We start from the raw sequence: 19,927 nt of genomic DNA, 5'->3' as shown, positions 1-19,927 counted from the left end.
TTTAAAAAAATCAGGATAGTTTAAGAGACCTCTGGGACAACATCAGCTTAATAATATTCACATCTTAGGCATCTCAGAAGGAGAAGAGAGAGAGAAAGGAGCAAAGAACTTATTTGAAGAAATAATAGCTGAAAACTTCCCTAACATGGGGAAGGAAACAGACATTCAAATCTAGGAATCACAGGGAGCCCCAATCAAGATAAACCCAAAGAGGTTCACACCAAGACATGTTACAATTAAAATTTAGGCAAAAATTAAAGATCCAGAAAAAATCTTAAAAGCAGCAAGAGATAAGCAACTAGTTATGTACAAGGGAGATCCCATAAGACTACCAGCTGACTTTTCAGAAGAAAGTTTTCAGGCCTGAGGGATTGGCATGGTATATATTCAAAGTGATGAAAGGAAAAAACCCAAGACTACTCTACCTGTCAAGGCTATCATTCAGATTTGATGAGAGAATAAATAGTTTTACAGATAAGCAAAAGCTAAAAGAGTTCAGCACCACTAAAGGAGCTTTATAAGAAATGTTAAAAGGACTTCTCTAAGTGGAAAAGAAAGGACTACAATTAGAAATATGAAAATTATGAAATGAAAAATCTCACTGGTAAAGGCAAACATACAGTAAAGGTAGTAGATCAATCACTTATAAAACTAGTAGGAAGGGCTTCCCTGGTGGCACAGTGGTTGAGAATCTGCCTGCCAATGCAGTGGACATGGGTTCGAGCCCTGGTCTGGGAAGATCCCACATGCCATGGAGCAACTAGGCCTGTGAGCCACAACTACTGAGCCTGCACATCTGGAGCCTGTGCTCCGCAACGAGAGGCCACAATAGTGAGAGGCCCACGCACCACGATGAAGAGTGGCCCCCGTTTGCCACAACTAGAGAAAGCCCTTGCACAGAAATGAAGACCCAACACAGCAAAAATAAATTAATTAATTAATTAAAATAAAAAAAACTAGTAGGAAGGTTAAAAAACAAAAGTAGTAAATTGTCTATATCCACAATAAATAGTTGAAGGATACAGAAAACAAAAAGATGTAAAATATGATATCAAAAGCATTAAACATGGAAGGGAGGAGAGGAGTAAAATGGCAGGATTGTTAGAATGCGTTAGAACTTAAAAGATCATCGACTTAAAATAACCATATATACATATGTTGTTATATACGAACCTCATGGTAACCACAACCATAATTCTATAATAGATACACACACAGAGAAAGAGAAAGGGATCCAAACATAACACTAAAAGTAGTCACCAAATCACAAGGAAAGAGAGCAAAAGAGGAAAGGAACAAAAAAGAAGTAAAACAACAACGAGAAAACAGCAAAATGGCAATAAGTACATACCTACCAATGAACTAAATGCTCCAATCAAAAGACATAGAGTGGCTGAATGAATGACAAAACAAGACCCATGTATATGCTACCTACAAGAAACTCACTTCAGAACTAAAGATGCACCTAGACTGAAAGTGAGGGGTTAGAAAAAAGTATTCCCTGCAACGAAAATGAAAAGAAATCTGAGGTAGCAAAACTTATATCAGGCAAGATAGAGTTTAAAACAAAAACTGTAAGAGACAAAGCAGGACATTACATAATGATAAAGGGATCAATCCAACAAGAAGATATATTCCAGTTATAAAATAAATAATGTACAGCATAGTGAATATAGAAATAATATTGTAACAACTTTGTATGGTGACAAATAGTAACTAGACTTATTGTGGTGATCATTTTGTAATGTCTAAAAATATCAAATCACTATGTTGTACACCTGAAACTACTATAATATTGTAAGTCAATTATACTTTTTCTTTCTTTAACAAAAAAACTCATAAAATTATGAGGTTTTGCAGAGATTATGAGGTTTTGTAAGATTTTAACTCAACGCTCATTTTTGTACCATTAATTTGAATAGTACACTTTGGTACTATGAAATAAATCCAACTGAATGAAAAAAAAGTAATCCAGGGAGCGTGGAAGAGGAATGTGTGTGTATTTTATAGATGAAATAGGACTAAGTCTGGGTTGATAACTGTTGAATCTGCATGTTGGGTTCACAAGGATTCGGTATACTACTTTCTCAATTTTGTTTATGTGTGAAAAGCACCATAGCTTTAGAAAGGTTAAAATAAATCAAAGAATAAATGTGAACATATGGGGCATTTCCCTGGCAGTCCAGTGGTTAAGACTTGGCGCTTTCATTGCAGTGGCCCTAGTTCAATCCCTGGTCGGGGAACTAAGATCCTGCAAGCCACACGGCATGGCCAAAAAAACAAAAGTGAACATACCCATGATGTCCTTTCAGAGCTATGGGAGGACTCTAATAAGCTCAAAGTGTTAATATTTCAAAATTGTCATTATTTCCTTTTGATGTTGAGTCTTTTCTAGTTTTTTTTTTTTTTGCGTTATGCAGGCCTCTCACTGTTGTGGCCTCTCCCATTGCGGAGCAGAGGCTCCGGACACACAGGCTCAGCGGCCACGGCTCACGGGCTCAGCTGCTTTGCGGCATGTGGGATCCTCGCGGACCGGGGCATGAACCCGTGTCCCCTGCATCGGCAGGCGGACTCTCAACCACTGCGCCACCAGGGAAGCCCTCTTCTAGTTTTAAATGTTACTAATTAAAGAGATTCCACTGGGCTTCCCTGGTGGCGCAGTGGCTGAGGGGACACGGGCAAAAAAAAAAAAAAAAAAGAGATTCCACCAATTCTTAAATGTTAAAGACTGCTGTTGGCCACTACAACACAATGGAATGCATGAGGGGTGTGTGTGTGTGTGTGTGTGTGTGTGTGTGTGTAGATACACACACACACACACTTTAATGTGGTTGTTTTGTGGTTGGTTTGTTTTCCGGTATATCAACACCCAGGTTTCGGGGTGGCAGCATAGGAGAAGCCAGGGATGTAGGTCAAATTGACCCATTTGGGGAAGGCAGATTTTAGCTGTCTGCATTTCAACAGGATCTCAATCAAGAAGACAGCCACTAAGAAGAGGGGCCTCCTCTTGACCCCATGAATTCGGAATCTGAGAGTTTCTTGAGCACAGGAAGCAGTTTCTATGGAAGCAGATTGGAGCCACCAGCTAGATTCTCAAAAAATACTGAAAGCAATATGATTTCAGAAGGGAAGGTCAAGAGGAGAGACCCACATCACAACGAAGAAGAATGGCTCCAGGATGAGAGGGCAGGTCCCCACAAGTGACACAATAGGTCTGTCACCAATAGTTCAAGAATAGAGACTTGCCAGTTGCTCTCAATCCTACCTCCTGCAATATGAGGTCCCCAGGTATGGCTGGTGGCCAGGAGGAAGCTAGGTTGCCTGCTAAAGGAAGCTGATAGACATGGCAGGGGGCTGGGCATGCTTTATAACTTGTCTTCCACTTTGGGTTACAAAATTTTTGCTGTTAGAGTTTAAGAGCCCTGGGAGAAAGTGAGGAATTAATCTACACACCCATTTTAGAAAACATCATGGCTCACAATATGCTTCTGAGTGTCCCATTTGCTTGAGAACCTTATAGATCCCTGGGAGAAACACTAATGGAGTAAAGGAGACTTAAGGAGAAAGGGCTGGATGCTTGTACTGATAGTCGAAGATACTGGGGCATATAGGGAATGGATGTAGTAGCATATTGGACAGGAGTGACAACTCCTCCTGAGCAGGAGAGAGAAAAGGTCCCAAGGCATCTGGCTGATTGGGGGAAGTTTAGTTTATCTATTTATTTATTTTTTAATATTTAGTTATTTATTTGGCTGTGCTGGGTCTTAGTTGTGGCACATGGGATCTTTAGTTGGGACATGCGGGATCATTTTTAGTTGGGGCACGTGGGATCATTTTTAGTTGGGACATGCGGGATCATTTTTAGTTGCGGCATGAGGGATCTAGTCCCCTGATCAGGGATCGAACCCGGCCCCCCCCGCCACGTTGGGAGCGCAGAGTCTTAACCGCTGGACCACCAGGGAAGTCCCGGGAGTTTAGTTTAAAAGCTTAGGAATCTGACATTATGTAGAGAGTCCCAAATGTCCAAGGGAACTTTTTCCAAGTCCCTCTTGGAAATAGTGATTTGTGAAAGAATGGACACCCTAGTGGTCCGTTTTAGACACAGTGAGAAATCAGGAGAGTAAAAGTAGCTTTGAGGAGCTTAGTGAGAGCTGTAACACTGAAGAGTAAAATCCTGACACCTCAATCTTCCGTCCTCTCATCCCCTTCCTCCTTTCTCCATCTCAGCGAAACAGCAGCAGTTATGGCAAAGAAAAAGCCATCCTGAGCCCTCCATGAGAGAGGGAGTGGAAAAGAAAGCCACAGAAATGGGAAGAATGAGGTGATACAGAAATGGCCAATAAGCCTAACTCCACCATCACGTAGAAGTAAGAGCAGCTATAGCAACTAAGTGAAGTCACCAGGAGATGTAGGGGGAGAGCAGGGGAACTTAAACGCCACCCAAATCACCTTGCTGTCCTCCAGGAAGGGAAACACCTAGGGGAGCCTGGTTCTTAGAACCCCTCATGGAAGAGCCAACAAGAGCTACTGATTGTTGCTGACTGTTACCTATTTTCTTTGAATGTCCTCTCCTAGGCTGGGTGATCAAGGGGGTCTTGGGGTACATTTTAGTGACTAATGCTTTGACACAGGATTGTGATGTTGATCCCATTTTTATAGCAGAAGTTAGAAAGCTCACAGTTCCTTCTAGGTACTTTGTGTGTTATCAGGTGAGCAGTGGTGATTTGGACCAGAGCCTCTGAGTTAGAATCGCTAGACTTCTTGAGGGAACAGTTGGCTTTTTAAAAGAATTCAGTAAAAGAAAAAAAAAAAAACTAGAGTAAGGAAGTTTTTAAAAATAGCTAAATAACCTTTAAGGAACACCCTGAAGTGATGCACAGTTGCAAGAGAGAATTTAAGAAATTATGACCCTAATTACAAGCTTAGCTTTTCTAAAGAGATACTGTCTGAAGAAACACAGGCAGGCCTTCTGTTCCTTTCCCCTCTCCATATGGAACTCGTTTTTCTGCAGCTCTGTACATCCTGTTCTGTGACGTTTCTTCCTTGCCATATAAAGCCACCAGCCTCGTGTGAGTCCTGGAATTCCTAATTTCTCTCCACTCCTCCATAGGTAGTCAACTGGAGCTTCCTTGCCCGACCCTTCAAAATGTGGGCGTTTTCCCCATTGTGAGAGCTTTCTCTTTAGTTTCTGTTGAGGATAGAGTAATGGGCTGGAATTACAGAGGGTGTTTTGTTTAGACTTTGGTCAAGACTTCCTGATCCTAAGGTGTGTGAACTGAGATGCATTGCTAAAGAGTTTTGGTTTTGTTTTTTACTTTCTCTCTTTGGTTTAAAATACTAAGTGGTTTAAAAAAATAGATTTATAAGGTGTTTTCATCATAGCCTGCTGAAAGGTTAAAGACAGGGGATGTATTTGGAAAAAAACATCTCTGGCTCCCTAGACCATCTGTTCTTTGACATCTACCATCTATCAGAACATGATGCTAAATGCACGGGAGAGCTGAGAGCTGTATATATAGCACACGAAGCTATCAGTCAGCAGAATGATAGCTGGGAGGATAGATTTTGACACTTCCCTTATCATCTTTTCTTGAACTCAGATGCGAGATCATTCCAGTCACTTTAAAAAATATGGGCCAAGATTATGGCAGCCTTGGAAGGCTTCTTTTTTGGACTTTCAGCCACTTGACCTTGGCTCACTTTGTTCATTCAGACCAGTCCTAAGGATTTTGTGGGCACCTTAGGCAACTTCAGGACTTTACTGCACAGTTCAGTAGGGACCCTTGGTCCACTCAATGTAAGTTGGTATAAAACAGCTCCTATAGCTGCTTCATAGTCGTCCAAAGGTCTAGGCCAGATCTCAGATGAATATGGACCACAAAGCCATGACCACATCTCAGAGCTGCCCATCCCAACAGGCCTATAGGTCATGTAAGCTTTTAGCTTTGGTGTACAGCATTATTTGGTCTCGTCATCTGACCAAAATGTAAACATGTACTGAAGGCTAATATGAATGCTTCACCACCACTGAGGTAACAACTGCAGAGAGGGAAAGGAAAGAATGTACTAGAGAGACCCTGTTCAAAATCTGTTTCTGTTCTCTCTCAGGTCTGTGACCCTGAGAAGGTTACTCTGAGCGAGAAACCTACCTGCCATGAGGAATACATGAGATAGTGCAGGTAACAGACCTGGTACATAGTAGGCAGGCTCATCTACTTGAACTGTTGTTGACACGATTATGTCAAATGAGCCTTACCTGGTTTTATAGTACATGCAAATAAGCGTCCTGGGAGTATGTTTTTCTAAGCTAATTTCTATTTTTTTCCTTTCACCGCCCAACTCTCTACCCTTTTCTGTCCTGTGCTCATTATTACCAATGAGACACAGTTTTCACCAACAATTTTTTAGCACGTGCTTCCTCCTTTGACTACAATTACAAATTAAGGCCTACCTAAGGTGTCTGTTTCACGCTTTCAAGATTGCTTTCAAACAGCTCTAAGCTAGACCCTTAGTGTAGGCAGCCACCCCAAGAAAGAGCAGATACCAGCTTAGCTGTAGATTTCCCCAGGAATGCTGGGGGAGTAGTAAAATAGTGGAAGAGAGTAAATTGGCGATGAGGAATACTGCGGGGTTCAGAGTTCTAAATCTACCACTTATTAGCTGTGTGACCCTGTGTCCATCCCCCTCAGTTAACTCACTGGTAAATGAGCTAACAGTGCCTACTCTGCTTTGCTCATGAGACCTCTCCTACAGGGTTATTATAAGGATCCAGTATAACAGTGTCGGCCCAAATGTGGTAGGCATAGCACCTTGTACCATGTGAGATGATTTCTGGTGGTACATGCCCAAAGTTTTTATTCCTTTTTAAATTTAAAGCTTAGTATTTATTTTTATGTGTATTAGAAAACAATTTATTATATAACTAGCACACCAAACTCATGATTTCTTAGATGTAATTGTTCAGGAGAAAGGTTAAGTAAAAAACAAGAAACAATAGCAAATATATATGTATTAGTGTATGTGTGTATAATAATTATGACAAAAAAGGAAGGTAGTGCCCTCGCCCTCGTAGAATATGGGAGTCTGCAAAAACAGGATAAATAGAACAGCTGTCTGAAGATTTCAGGGAGTTAAACAAATATGTCATTATTACTCTCTGGAAGTCCCTGAGTTTCCTCACCCATAAAAGTCAACAAAAGGTTGCTGATGTCTTCCACGTACCTGGCACTCTTCTGGGTTCTGAGGATATAACAGTAGATCAGAGAGACAAAATTCCTCCCTCCTGGAGCTTACATTCAAGTGGAAGAAACAAATCTAAGCCACAAAATGGTTGTGTGGATCTGAGCCAATCATGTAGGCGGAAAGCATTTGACAACTGCAAACACACTCTCAATGTCGCTATTGCTGCAGTGAGGTGCCGGAGGTGGGAGTGAGGAATTGATCTGAGAATACCTAAAAAGTACCTGGCAGAATCCAGAGAAATGCTGTAGTGTGGACAAATGTAAATTGTTTTTGTTTCCTTTGGGTTTTCCTCTGGGTGAAGTTCCTGGAAGAAGTTTCCTAAAACTACTGCACAGTGAAAGGACTCACCTTCATGGTCTGTTTTTGGCACCCCCATGCTCTCTCTAGAGGCGTTGAGATCTGTGAGTCTAACCAGTACCATATGACAATTATGCATCTTACTCTTCAAATAGTCAACCCAGCTTGAATTAATCTAACCGTAAGATTCCTCTTCTGAATCAAATGCTCTTCTGATATCCAAACATGTAAAGTCTAATTTGTTTTCCTTCATTCCCTAATTTTACAGTTCTCTCCAAAAGAATTAGCACATCTCCCTGGACTCACTTTCTCTTTTTAAATCCCCAAAGTCATATTTCTTAACTGGTTTGGGTTGCATTATGTCTGCGTTTATTGGATCTTCCTATCAACTCACAAGTTGGCCATTTGACAATATTTAAAGGGTCAGCTACTCCTACTTGGGAAATTACTGCCTCAGTGAACTTACTAAAAGATACCCTAGTGGCTTGAAAGAATAAAAATAAGTTTCTAAAAATGCGTACTTTCCAAACAGGGAATAGGTTATGTGCTGGGAGATTGTGTTGAAAAATGAATACTAATAAATTTATAACAAAATAACTGCCCAGTAAAGATAGAACCAGAATATGATATATGAAGAGAATGTAACATGTTGGAACCAAAATGTAGGAGGAAAGATATTAATATTATTAACCAGGGCTGCAAATGAGACAAGTCCGTATGACTTTAACTTTCAGACACTCTATTAATGAATAACTGAAGATGAGCTATACTGCATCATCCTTGCCTGTAGTTCCATGTTTAGCATTGTTACTTGAGATGATGCTTTCACTGTTTTGCTAAAGAATCCAAGTTTGCACATTCATTTTACTTCACTGATTCTTGCTAAAGGACATAGCAGGTTTGTAAATTGCGCTTCGGTTTATAAGGTTCATCCCTAAAAAAAAAAAAAAAAGCCTAAGGCTTTCTATTTTGATTAAACAGTAAGCAGATACAAGTATTTGCTATACCTGACAACCTGGTATGAAATGCAAGGCTTGCACATTTCAAACATGAGGTAAGAATATAAAGTGATTTTTAAAAACAAATCTCCCTGTACTTAAACTCAAAGGAATGTTGTCTCTTTTCAGCTCATTCTCATTGGGAGGTCATATACTTACTCTAACTGTGTTGTTTTTCCTCTAAACATTTGGAACTCCTCTTGTGGAACTGTCTTCGGAGTTCGCGAAGCATTTTTCTGAGCGTCCCGCTCTGTGCCAAGTCTTCATCCTTTGGGCTGGGGTTGGGGGATGGGAGCCAGTGGAAGGGAGTGGATTTAACGATTTCTGGAAAGAGCTGAAAGTCATCCAGAGGCCAATCTGGCAAATGGCGTGAGTGTAACCATTTGGGGTTAAAAACTAGAATAACAGGGCTGCCTATAAAGGGCAGAGCCTGGCTCTGTCACTTGGCCTATGAACTGACTCTTGGAAGTCAATCCTCAAAACAGCTTCCGCAGCAGCCTTGGCCCGTGACTGGCATTCTTTGAATAGATGTATAGAGTCTCCTAAAGTGGCTACTTTTGAAGTAATACTTCAAACACTCATTTCCTTGTGTAGGACCCAGAGTGCTTTTTTCACAAACTACCATGGTCATGTGTAGAAAATAGCCAACATTTACTAAGGATCTGGAATCAAGATAAGGACTGTTAGGCAAACATACTTTCACAATAACACTGAGGAAAGAAAAGAACTCGCTGTGAAGTGTTGGTAGTTCTTCCCCAGGAACCATAGTTAGTATTCAGCCACTGTCTGTATATCTACTGTACATGCCCTAGTAGAAGGCAATGCCAAACATGAGACCCTCTGCCATCCTCTGAATAAGTCCCCCCATCCCCCCTCACCAAAAATTTTAGAGATGTACCTAAAAAGCACCGATCACCTACGTATAAAAACTTAAGTTATTAACTTAGTTACATATATTTAATCATTTTGTACACTTAGAAAATTGATATTTTAATATCACTTTATATATTATTTCATATTTTACATAATGTTACTATAGTCATATTTTCTCCACTATCGTATTTCAGTTTTATTCCAAGCCACAGCATAGTACTGTGACAGTTGTTTTCTTTCATCCTGCAGTTACATATTTTCAACATCCACTATGTAACCACTTACTGTAATATTTAAAAAAATGATATTTAGAAGGCTTGTTCCCATCAACATCCACTCTTGCAAATATGAGGCCATTCATACAAGGGAAAGAAAAAATAAATATGTATTAAAGTTCACCGATTCCACTTATAAACATCAGAATCTTGCATTGATTATGAGTGTTTCAGGATAGTGTGTCTTCCCTGAAAAGAATGGTGTTATTAGAAATAAAATAAGGATGAGAACATCCTCTAGTAAGAAACTCAGAATATAAAGCAATTCCCTCTTTTTTCCAAGGAGTGATTTTTGGGGAAAACCTTGCTTGGCGTTGGAGTGTACTCAGAGTTAATGATTTGCTCTCTGTTATCCCACAAAGATTGAACATCACTCTGAGTTTTCATTGCTGCTGAAAGGGTGAAAATAGATTACCAGCAGAAGTCAGAGTTCACAGGAAGAAATCTAATAGAAAGACAGCGTAAAGGACAGCGAACAGAAGACATTTGACTTTCTTTTGGCACGCGGTAGGGGAAAATTCACATACAGTGCAATTGTTTGCCCCCAGAGATAGGAACGTATGCACTGGATTACAGAGCCAATACCAAAAAGCTCTACATTTGGAGGCATGAAAAAGCAGTAGGACATAGCTGAGGAAGAGAGAGAGAAGGAAAGTAAGCAAGAAGGGCAGGGGTCTATTTAGTTGAATAACAATGCTGCTTACGCCAGGGCATCCTCAAGATTCTGTCTTTGGGCTTTCAAGCATTGGGTTCTTGGAAACCATCCTGTTTTGACTCCCACCCCCATATGCACTCTCACTGTATTTAACATTGTGGCTGAGGCTGGTGTTCTGATCCTGGCTGGGCCCCCAGATTTTTGTATGGCCTTGGTGGCTCTTCTCATGTGTTCAGAATTGTTCATGATATTGATGCCTTCACAGGGATAGCAGCATTCCGTCAGAATGGCAGGCTTCCAGCTGTTGGCAGCAGCTTGCTAGCCCCCACGTTTGATATTAGAGACAAAGAAATTAAAGCATTCTTCTGGAGGGTGGGTGGAGAGCCCTGGTTTTAAATTTCCCTTCCTTATCTACTTTGCAGGGTCTCAAAATGATGGCCCTCGAGGTACTCTCCACAGTCTGCTTACCTGGCTTAGTACACGCTGATACCTAAAACCCTGCTTTGTAATTTCCTCTTCCTAACTCTGTAGGCACTTTTCCTTCTAATTTTGGACAATCATTGGCATGATTTGGAAATTGCATTACTGTATATCTTTTAAAAAGAGTCAGTGTGGATAAATGACCTTTTCTATTATCTGTATTTTTCATTCCTTTCACAGTGCTCCATTGGCCAGAAATACTGACAGCCACATGGATTTAAACATGCCATGTATGGAGGGTCCTTAAAAAACTGAAAATAGAACTACCATATGACCCAGCAATGCCACTACTGGGCATATACCCTGAGAAAACCATAATTCAAAAAGAGACATGTACCACAATGTTCATTCAGCACTATTTACAATAGCCAGGACATGGAAGCAACCTAAGTGTCCATCGACAGATGAATGGATAAAGAAAATGTGGCACATATATACAATGGGATATTACTCAGCCACAAAAAGGAACAAAATTGAGTTATTTGTAGTGAGGTGGATGGACTAGAGTCTGTCATACAGAGTGAAGCATGTCAGAAAGAGAAAAACAAATACCATATGCTAACACTTATATATGGAATCTAAAAAAAAAAAATGATTCTGATGAACCTAGGGGCAGGACAGGAATAAAGATTCAGACATGGAGAATAGACTTGAGGACACTGAATTACAAAAGTTTCTTCACGTATTTTAAAATTTAATTATTTGTGGGTTTTAGCTGTTGTCATTATTTTCTCCCAGTCTGCCACTTTATTGATAAAGCTAACAGTCTGCCACTTCTGTTAGCTTTATCAATAAAGGTTTCCTTCGTTTGTAATGTGTTCCGATATCTGATATATCTTCTTTTTTGATTTTGCCTTAACTCTTTGAAAATTCTTATTTTTCTACATAAATTTTGGAATTGTTTTTCATGTTAAAAATTTCACTCTGGGATTTTGATTGTAATTGCATTGAATTTCGAAACTAATCAAGGAAAACTTAATTCGATGATGTCAGAGCAAGGTGTTAATCTATATGTTGTTTAATGTTTCATTTGTTTAGGTTTTCTGATTTGTGCTTTAATAGTTTAAAATTTATTCTCTATAAAGATGTTCTTTCTTTGGTTGATATCTACATACTTTATAGTTTTTGTTGCTACCATTAATAGTATCTTACATTCTATTACGTTGCCTATCGAGTTATTGCCTATTCATAGGAACACTATTAAATTTTACACATTGTTTTTATACCTAACAAACTTGCTGAACTCCCTTTTAATTTTAGCAGTTTACTGATTTCTTAGGTTTTCTGTGCATTTGATCATGATATTTTAACTGGAAATAATAACAATTTGGTCTCCTTCCTTCATGTTCTTAATGCAGTGACCAGGACTTCCTGTACTGTGTTAAAGAGTGGCAATGATACCAAGTCATTCATGTCTTGTTCTTGACCTTAAGGAAATTGCAGCTAAACTTTTAAATTAAACTTGATGATTGCAGTAGATGGTTGGTAGAAAGCCCTTATCAGGTTAAAGAAGCTTCCCTCTATTCTTAGTTTTCTAAGAGTTTATTAAAAAAACATAGAAATTGAATTGTATCCAGTGCTTTTTCTGCTTTTGTTGAGATACTCATGTAATTTTGCTTCTTTAGTTCATTAACGTGATGAATTATTTTAATAGTTTTATATTTTCATTTCTTAAACCATTTTTCTTAAATGGGCCCTATTTGATCATGCTTTATGTTTTAATTTCATCATTGAATTCTTAGTATTTATTTATTATTATTTTTTGTTGTTTGTTTTTTTTTTTACCAAGTACAATTTTTTAATAAAGATAATTACAAAAGATGGAAGAATCAGCTCAGAACGGCCAATTACTTCTTGAATAGAGCAGTTTTTTGACATAATAACACATCAGTTTTAAATACTATCACATAAAGCTTGGTGGAGAAAAGAAATTTTGCTTCATAATTAGAAAACTCACAATAAAACTTGCCAAGAAAAACAAAACCAAAAAAAGCCATTTTGAAAATAAATACAGTCCATGCCAAAGTAGTATAAAATGAAGCCAGAAGTCTTCAAAAAGAAAACATTTTTCTTCCCAATATTTTCTCACTGAAAGTGATGAGACTCTCAAATTCAAGAATTGCTGAGCTCTTCTGGTTTGGCTCCTTTGGTATCTGTTTTTTTCACCACTATTGTCCTTGGACTTATCTTCTTCTTTAACATCTGTTTTTTTGTCCTCCGTTTCCTTCTTGTCTTCTTCAATTCTCGCTTTCTTTGCTCCTTTCTTATGATCAGCCACATTTCTGCGACCTCCCTCTCCTTCGTCCTCAGAATCTGAGAATTCTTCATCACAAGCTATCCGTTTGTCTGATGCTCGAATAGAAATTCTCTTGTCTGGATCCTCTCCATCTTCATCTCCACTGTCTTCATGAACTGCCTCTTCTGGAATAGCTTGCATTTGGACGCCAGCTGCATGTGGCAACATGCGTAAATTTTCAAATAAACGCTGTTTTATCTTTTCCATATATTCTGGAGTGTTCTGGTTTGTCATGTTTGAAGGACTAATATGCAGTTTGAAGTCTGGTCCAAAATACTCAAAGTAATCATTATATGCCAATTCACTGGGAATCTCACAATCAAGGGCAACAGCAGTGTCATATGTCCAACATCGAGCAACATTGGGGATTGTGTATCCACCTCCCCCAAGCATCAGTAATGGTAAATTGAAAGTTTTCACAACTTCTACACATTTAGCATGACCTTTGACTGTCAAATTGAAGCAGCCAAGTCTATCACCGGATAGCGAGTCTGCACCACACTGTAGCACCACAGCACTAGGTTGATGCATCTCCATCACTTTTGAGATGATAGGCTTAAATATCTGTCCATATGATTCATCATCTATACCATCCCTCATCGGAAAATTGACAGCATAGTATCTGCCTTTTCCTGCACCAATATCCCTCAAGTCTCCCGTTCCAGGAAGGTATTCCCCATATTTATGGAATGATACAGTCATTACACGATCTGTTGTATAAAAAGCTTCTTCAACACCATCACCATGATGGATATCAATATCAATATATAAGACTCTCTGATGATACTTTAGTAATTCAAGGATGGCAAGCACAATATCATTAACATAACAGAATACTGATGCTTCTGATTTCTTAGCATGATGTAATCCTCCAGCCCAGTTAACGGCCATATCAGTTTGTTGTCGGTTTAACTTCGCAGCCCCAGCCACTGAACCACCAGATGAAAGCTGACAGAACTCAAAGAGCCCAGCAAACACTGGACAATCCTCTCCACCATTAAATCTCTGCATCTGCATACTATACTCGAACGTGTTATCTGGTCTTATTGAACGTAGAAATTTGATGTACTCATCGCTGTGGTATTTTGTCATTTCTTCAGCAGTGGCTTTATGGGGACTATATATTTCCATTTTTCTATACAAGCCATAATTTAGCAGCAAGTTATGGGTCATGCGGATCCTATGAGGTTTCATGGGATGACCCTGTCCGTAATAATAATTTCCAATATCACCATCGTAGTAGTAGTAGCAGACTTTCTTCTTGCTGCCTCCCTGACTGTACGCCATGGGCTACCCGGCCACCACCGCCTCCGGCTCCTCTTCTGGCTGCTGCTGCTGCTGCCGCCGCCGCCGCGGCTCGCTCGGCGGGAAGAGAAGAGGGCTGGGGCGAAGGTGGGGGGGTGGCAGTGCCGCAGGGAAAGGCAGGCCGGAGGGCCGGAGGGAGGAGAGGAGGGGAGTGCTGGGAGGGCTCGGTACCTCCCGGCCGAGAGCGACTATTATTATTTTTTTAACATCTTTACTGGAGTATAATTGCTTTACAATGGTGTGTTAGTTTCTGCTATATAACAAAGTGAATCAGCTATACATATACATGTGTTCCCATATATCTTCCCTCTTGCATCTCCCTCCCTCCCAAACTCCCTATCACACCCCTCTAGGTGGTCACAAAGCACAGAGCTGATCTCCCTGTGCTATGCGGTTGCTTCCCACTAGCTATTTATTTTACGTTTGGTAGTGTATATATGTACATGCCACTCTCTCACTTTCGCACAGCTTACCCATCCCCCTCCCCATATCCTCAAGTCCATTCTCTAGTAGGTCTGTGTCTTTATTCCCGTCTTGCCCCTAGGTTCTTCATGACCTTTTTTTTTTTTTTTCCTTAGATTCCATATATATGTGTTAGCAAATGGTATTTGTTTTTCTCCTTCTGACATACTTCACTCTGTATGACAGATTCTAGGTCCATCCACCTCACTACAAATAACTCAATTTTGTTCCTTTTTGTGGCTGAGTAATATTCCATTGTATATATGTGCCACATCTTCTTTATGCATTCATCTGTTGATGGACATTTAGGTTGCTTCCATGTCCTGGCTATTGTAAATAGAGCTGCAATGAACATTTATGGTACATGACTCTTTTTGAATTATGGTTTTCTCAGGGTATATGCCCAGTAGTGGGATTGCTGGGTCATATGGTAGTTCTATTTTTAGTTTTTTAAGGAACCTCCATACTGTTCTCCACAGTGGCTGTATCAGTTACATTCCAACCAACATGGCAAGAGGGTTCCCTTTTCTCCCCACCCTCGCCAGCATTTATTGTTTGTAGATTTTTTGGTGATGGCCATTCTGACTGGTGTGAGGTGATACCTCATTGCAGTTTTGATTTGCATTTCTCTAATGATTAGTGATGTTGAGCATCCATCCATGTGTTTGTTGACAGTCTGTGTATCTTTTTTGGAAAAATGTCTATTAAAGTCTTCTGCCCATTTTTGGATTGGGTTGTTTGTTTTTTTGATATTGTGCTGTATGAGTTGCTTGTATATTTTGGAGATTAACCTTTTGTCAGTTGCTTCGTCTGCAAATATTTTCTCCCACTCTGAGGGTTGCCTTTTCGTCTTGTTTATGGTTTCCTTTGCTGTGCAAAAGCTTTCAAGTTTCATTAGGTCCCATTTGTTTATTTATGTTTTTATTTCCATTTCTCTAGGAGGTGGGTCAAAAAGGATCTTGCTGTGATTTATGTCATAGAGTGTTCTGCCTGTGTTTTCCTCTAAGAGTTTGATAGTGTCCGGTCTAACATTTAGCTCTTTAATCCATTTTGAGTTTATTTTTGTGTATGGTGTTAGGGAGTGTTCTAATTTCATACTTTTACATGTAGCTGTCCAGTTTTCCCAGCACCACTTATTGAAGAGGCTGTCTCTTCTCCACTGTATATTCTTGCCTCCTTTATCAAAGATAAGGTGACCATATGTGCGTGACTTTATCTCTGGACTTTCTATCTTGTTCCATTGATCTATATTTCAGTTTTTGTGCCAGTACCATATTGTATTGATTACTGTAGCTTTGTAGTTTAGTCTGAAGTCAGGGAGCCTGATTCCTCCAGCTCCGTTTTTCTTTCTCAAGATTGCTTTCGCTATTCAGGGTCTTTTGTGTTTCCATACAAATTGTGAAATTTTTTGTTCTAGTTCTGTGAAAAATACCAGTGGTAATTTGATAGGGATTGCAATGAATCTGTAGATTGCTTTGGGTAGTACAGTCATTTTCACAATATTGATTCTTCCAATCCAAGAAAATAGTATATCTCTCCATCTATTTGTATCATCTTTCTTTCATCAGTGTCTTATAGTTTTCTGCATGCAGGTCTTTTTTCTACTTTTGTAGGTTTATTCCTAGATATTGTATTCTTTTTATTGCAATGGTAAATGGGAGTGTTTTCTTAATTTCTCTTTCAGATTTTTCATCATTATTGTATAGGAATGCAAGAGATTTCTGTCCATTAATTTTCTATCCTGCTATTTTTCCAGGTTCATTGATTAGCTCTAGTAGTTTTCTGGTAGCATCTTTAGGATTCTCTATGTATAGTATCATGTCATCTGCAAACAGTGACAGCTTTACTTCTTCTTTTCCGATTTGGATTCCTTTTATTTCTTTTTCTTCTCTGATTTCTGTGGCTAAAACTTCCAAAACTATGTTGAATAATAGTGGTGAGTGTGGGCAACCTTGTCTTGTTCCTGATCTTAGTGGAAATGTTTTCATTTTTTCACCATTGAGGATGATGTTGGCTGTGGGTTTGTCATATATGGCCTTTATTATGTTGAGTAAAATTTCCTCTATGCCTGCTTTCTGGAGGGTTTTTATCATAAATGGGTGTTGAATTTTGTCAGAAGCTTTCTCTGCATCGATTGAGATGATCATATGGTTTTTCTCCTGCAATTTGTTAATATGGTTCGTCACACTGATTGATTTGCGTATACTGAAGAATCCTTGCATTCCTGGGATAAACCCCACTTGATCATAGTGTATTATCCTTTTAATGTGCTGTTGGATTCTTTTTGCTAGTATTTTGTTGAGGATTTTTGCATCTATGCTCATCAGCGATATTGGCCTGTAGTTTTCTTTCTTTGTAACATCTTTGTCTGGTTTTGGCATCAGGGTGATGGTGGCCTCGTAGAATGAGTTTGGGAGTGTTCCTCCCTCTGCTATATTTTGGAAGAGTTTGAGAAGGATAGGTGTTAACTCTTCTCTAAATGTTTCATAGAGTTCGCCTGTGAAGCCATCTGGTCCTGGGCTTTTGTTTGTCGGAAGATATTTAATCACAGTTTCAATTTCAGTGCTTGTGATTGGTCTGTTCATATTCTCTATTTCTTCCTGGTTCAGTCTCAGAAGGTTGTGCATTTCTACGAATTTGCCCATTTCTTCTAGGTTGTCCATCTTATTGGCATATAGTTGCTTGTAGTAATCTCTCATGATCCTTTGTATTTCTGCAGTTACTTCTTTTTCATTTCTAATTCTATTGATTTGAGTTTCCTCCGTTTTTTTCTTGATGAGTCTGACTAGTGGTTTATCAATTTTGTTTATCTTCTCAAAGAACCACCTTTTACTTTTATTGACCTTCGCTATTGTTTCCTTCATTTCTTTTTTATTTATTTCTGATCTGATCTTTATGATTCCTTTCCTTCTAACTTCGGGGTTTTTTTGTTCTTCTTTCTCTAATTGCTATAGGTGTAAGGTTAGGTTGTTTATTTGAGATGTTTCTTATTTTTTAAGGTAAGATTGTATTGCTATAAGCTTCCCTCCTAGAACTACTTTTGCTGCATCCCATAGGTTTTGGGTCGTTGTGTTTTCATTGACATTTGTTTCTGGGTATTTTTTAATTTCCTCTCTTTGATTTCTTCAGTGATCTCTTGGTTATTAAGTAGTGTGTTGTTTAGCCGCCATGTGTTTGTACTTTTTACAGATCTTTTCCTGTAATTGATATCTAGTCTCATAGTATTGTGGTTGGAAAAGATACTTCATATGATTTCAATTTTCTTAAATTTACCCAGGTTTGATTTGTGACCCAAGATGTGACCTATCCTGCAGAATGTTCCATGAGCACTTGAGAAGAATGTGTATTCTGTTGTGTTTGGATGGAATGTCCTATAAATATTAAGTCCATCTTGTTTAATGTATCATTTAAAGCTTGTGTTTCCTTATTTATTTTCATTTTGCATGATCTGTCCATTGGTGAAAGTGGGGTGTTAAAGTCCCCTACCTATGATTGTGTTACTGTCGATTTCCCGTTTTATGGCTGCTTGCATTTGCCTTATGTATTGAGGTGCTCCTATGTTGGGTGCGCAAATATTTACAATTGTTATATCTTCTTCTTGGATCGTTCCTTTGATCATTATGTAGTTTCCTTCTTTGTCTCTTGTAATAGTCTTTATTTTAAAGTCATTTTGTCTGATATGAGAATTGCTACTCCAGCTTTCTTTTGATTTCCATTTGCATGGAATACCTTTTTCCATCCCCTCACTTTCAGTCTGTATGTGTCCCTAGGTCTGAAGTGGGTCTATTGTAGACAACATTTATACAGGTCTTGTTTTTGTATCCATTCAGCCAGTCTATGTCTTTTGGTTGGAGCATTTAATTCATTTACATTTAAGGTAATTATTGATATGTATGTTCCTATTACCATTTTCTTAATTGTTTGGGGTTTGTTATTGTAGGTCTTTTCCTTCTCTTTTGTTTCCTGGCTATATAAGTTCCTTTAGCATTTGTTGTATAGCTGGTTTGGTGGTGCTGAATTCTCTTAGCTTTTGCTTGTCTGTAAAAGTTTTAATTTCTCCATCAAATCTGAATGAGATCCTTGCTGGGTAGAGTAATCTTGGTTGTAGGTTTTTCTCCTGCATCACTTTAAATATGTTCTGCCACTCCCTTCTGGCTTGCAGAGTTTCTGCTGAAAGATCAACTGTTAACCTTATGGGGATTCCCTTGTGTATTATTTGTTGTTTTTCCCTTGCTGCTTTCAATATTTTTTCTTTGTATTTAACTTTTGATAGTTTGATTAATATATGTCTTGGTGTGTTTCTCCTTGGATTTATCCTGTATGGGACTCTCTGTGCTTCCTGGACTTGATTAACTATTTCCTTTCCCAAATAAGGGAAATTCTCAACTATAATCTCTTCAAATATTTTCTCAGTCCCTTTCGTTTTCTCTTCTTCTTCTGGGACTCCTATAATTCGAATGTTGGTGCATTAATGTTGTCCCAGAGGTCTCTGAGAGTGTCCTCCATTCTTTTCATTCTTTTTCCTTTATTCTGCTCTGCAGTAGTTATTTCCACTATTTTATCTTCCAGGTCACTTATCCGTTCTTCTGTGTCAGTTATTTTGCTATTGATCCCTTCTAGAGAATTTTTAATTTCATTTATTGTGTTGTTCATCACTGTTTGTTTGCTCTTTAGTTCTTCTAGGTCCTTGTTAAACATATCTTGTATTTTCTCTATTCTATTTCCAAGATTTTGGATCATGTTTACTATCATTATTCTGAATTCTTTTTCAGGTCGACTGCCTATTTCCTCTTCATTTATTAGGTCTGGTAGGTTTTTACCTTGCTCCTTCATCTGCTCTGTGTTTCTCTGTCCTCATTTTGCTTCACTTGCTGTGTTTGGGGTCTCCTTTTCGCAGGCTGCAGGTTCATAGTTCCCGTTGTTTTCGGTGTCTGTCCCCAGTGGCTAAGGTAGGTTCAGTGGGTTTTGTAGGCTTCCTGGTGGAGGGAACTAGTGCCTGTGTTCTGGTGGATGAGGCTGGATCTTGTCTTTCTGGTGGTCAGGT

The 19,927-nt window shown here is 39.0% G+C and overlaps 1 pseudogene; it reads right to left on the bottom strand.

Annotated features, from left to right (window-relative positions):
• Nucleotides 1-12,842: 12,842 nt before the first annotated feature.
• On the bottom strand, nt 12,843-14,410 carry LOC111163223 (histone deacetylase 2 pseudogene; annotated as a pseudogene).
• Between the last annotated feature and the right edge of the window lie 5,517 nt (nt 14,411-19,927).

Source organism: Delphinapterus leucas, chromosome 3 (genome assembly GCF_059928025.1).
Source record: "Delphinapterus leucas isolate spDelLeu-1000000601 "Yukka" chromosome 3, BTC_Dleu_Yukka2, whole genome shotgun sequence".
Taxonomy (NCBI): domain Eukaryota; kingdom Metazoa; phylum Chordata; class Mammalia; order Artiodactyla; family Monodontidae; genus Delphinapterus; species Delphinapterus leucas.
This window is presented reverse-complemented; position numbering and strand designations above follow the sequence as displayed.